We start from the raw sequence: 2551 nt of genomic DNA on the forward strand, positions 1-2551 counted from the left end.
TTGGTACGGCTAGGAAAGCACCCTCCAACACCCTCTACTGGGCAGTAAGAGACCGCCCAACCTGGATGGGCCGGATCCCATGACTTCCATGATGTACAGGGACAGGTACCTGGAATTGGAGCATAAACACTTTAACTCCCAGTGCACTGCATGATGTTATAATGTGGAATACTGAAAACCAAAAATCACAAAACCTATACCTCTATTATCCCTTTTCTCCCTGACCGAGGGTAGGGCCCCTCTATTCCTTTCAGCTGCACTGGTGATTGATCTGTTTTGTAATTCTCTCACTTGTGCTTGTAGTACAGGAATGGCTTGGTCATGCCACTTCCTCATGTCTTTGCCATGGTCACGTAGGTAACACCACAAGGCAATACGTGATGTAGTATTCCTTACTGGAGCCAGAAAGCATTTGCCTTTAATAGCTGAGATTTTTGATGATGCACATGAGAAGGAGGGTTCATCATCTTTAATTAGTTGGATTTGCATTAGTTTGATCAGCTCCTTCATTAGACTCCTTTGATTATCCTAATCTTCATCAAGCGTTTCTGATACTGCTACAGGTTTGTCACAATTAATCAATAAAGATATTTGTTCTTGCATTTCATTCTGTTATTTGTGAGATGGCGGAAATGGAAGCATGAGTCAGGGGTTGCTGTTGTTCACAGTTTTGGAGTGTAAGAATCAATTCAGAAACTAAGAGTCTTCTCTGTCGGTCCTGGTATCTGTCAAATGTTGCTCCTACTGTACCGGAGTATCTTTATGGTGCTATTGTTGTGAGCTTCTTCCATATCTCAGGCATCGTCCTCACTCTCTCAGGATCATGGTGTTGGCATGGATGGTTACGAACAAAATTAGGGTCATACAACATTTCCACCACAGGTATTTCCCTCAAATATTGGATACCCTTTTCAACTGTACCCCACTTTTTCATCACAGGCTTCAAGCTGTTTTTGAAGGGATACCTTTCCTTCATGGCTTCTAACACTCGTTCCCAGAGGGTGGCAGCCCCATGCAAACATCTACTAATCCCTCTGTCAATAGCTGCATGTCTGGCGATGAATCCTACTTGGCAAGCTTCATTAGCATCTGGAGACAAACTACTGGCCCCGCTGTCACAACAGCGAAGCAACCAGAGAACAAGAAAACAGTGTTCAGGCACTGTGTAAACTCCTTTCTCGAACCTTGGATTTCAGTCATCTTCAGAGGTCTATGAGTAGTAATAGAGACTTCCTCTTCATCACTCTCTTCTCCATGTCTTTTAGTCTTTTTTTTTGCCTTCCCCAGTGATGGTGGTTCTGAGGAGGGTCCCTCACCTGGATCTTCGTCTACCTCCTCCTCTGCTTCTTCTTTTTTCTGTTCTAGACACAAAGACACTCGTTTCATCAGAAATCCTATCTATACGTCTTCTCTTACCTAATGCTTAACATATTAAAAAATACTATAGCAATGTGAGTAGCATCAATGACTCTGGCACTGCCTTTAACTTCTCTGTTTTCTTTCCATTGCTTTGAAAACTCTTGTCACTCTGCAATATTTTTGCTTTGTTTCTTTGCTGATAAATATTTTGTGTTGATTGGCCACTGTACTGCTTTTGGCTGAAATAGACTTAATTTTCTTAATGCTGTGTTTTGGATTTGTGATGAAAATAGCACTGATCACACACAGTTTTAATTGTTGCAGAGCAGTGCTTGCACATATTAAAGGACATTTCTGTTTTTCACGCTGTCTTGACAGAGAGATGGCCGGAAGTGCAGAAGAACCTGGAAGGGGTTATAGCCAGGACAGACTGGCTGACTGATTAAAGGAATACTCTATATTACATAATGACATGCTCAACAGTAAAAACTATGTGAACAAAAAAGGAAGAGAGGACATTCAGAGTGACGGTATTTGTCTTCCCAGGTAATTGCTATGAGTAATTGCTATGAGTGATGAGCCCTGCTTTCCTGGAAGTGGCTGAACATATGGCTGTTGATGGAAAGTAATGAATAAATTTCTTATTTTGCTTTGATTGTATGCACAGCTTTTGCTTTAGCTAGTAGGCTCTCTATATCTGAAACCACAATTTCTTTCACTTTTACATTTATTATTCATTTCCTCACTGTGGGGGAAGTGAAAAGCTTTTGGATGGGGCTGAGCTGCCTCTTGGTTGTGAACTGCAACAGTCACACAAAGCTAAAATGCACCCATGGATCTGAAAGGGTGACACTTACTGAGGTGAAGTATTCCTCCATCCCACTAATTTGACTTATCCTGCCAGTGTCTTGAAAAAAAAATGGAATGCATATCTATACATTTTCTAATAAAATCTGTAAAGTACACTGATCGAATATGATTTTTTGTTTGTTTTAAAATATTTTGCACTCCATGCAAATATTCATCTGCTTTACAATAGACAGCATTTCATTGAGGCTGTATAGATAGAAGAAAGATTTTGCAGTGAATAAGGGAAACTATTCAGACTGACAATTTAGCTTTTGTTTGAGTGAATGAAAAGCTTAAAGACAATGAGCAGTGGAAAATAATACCTTACCTTTGGAACTAATGA

This window comes from Meleagris gallopavo, chromosome Z (assembly GCF_000146605.3).
Source record: "Meleagris gallopavo isolate NT-WF06-2002-E0010 breed Aviagen turkey brand Nicholas breeding stock chromosome Z, Turkey_5.1, whole genome shotgun sequence".
Taxonomy (NCBI): Eukaryota; Metazoa; Chordata; class Aves; order Galliformes; family Phasianidae; genus Meleagris; species Meleagris gallopavo.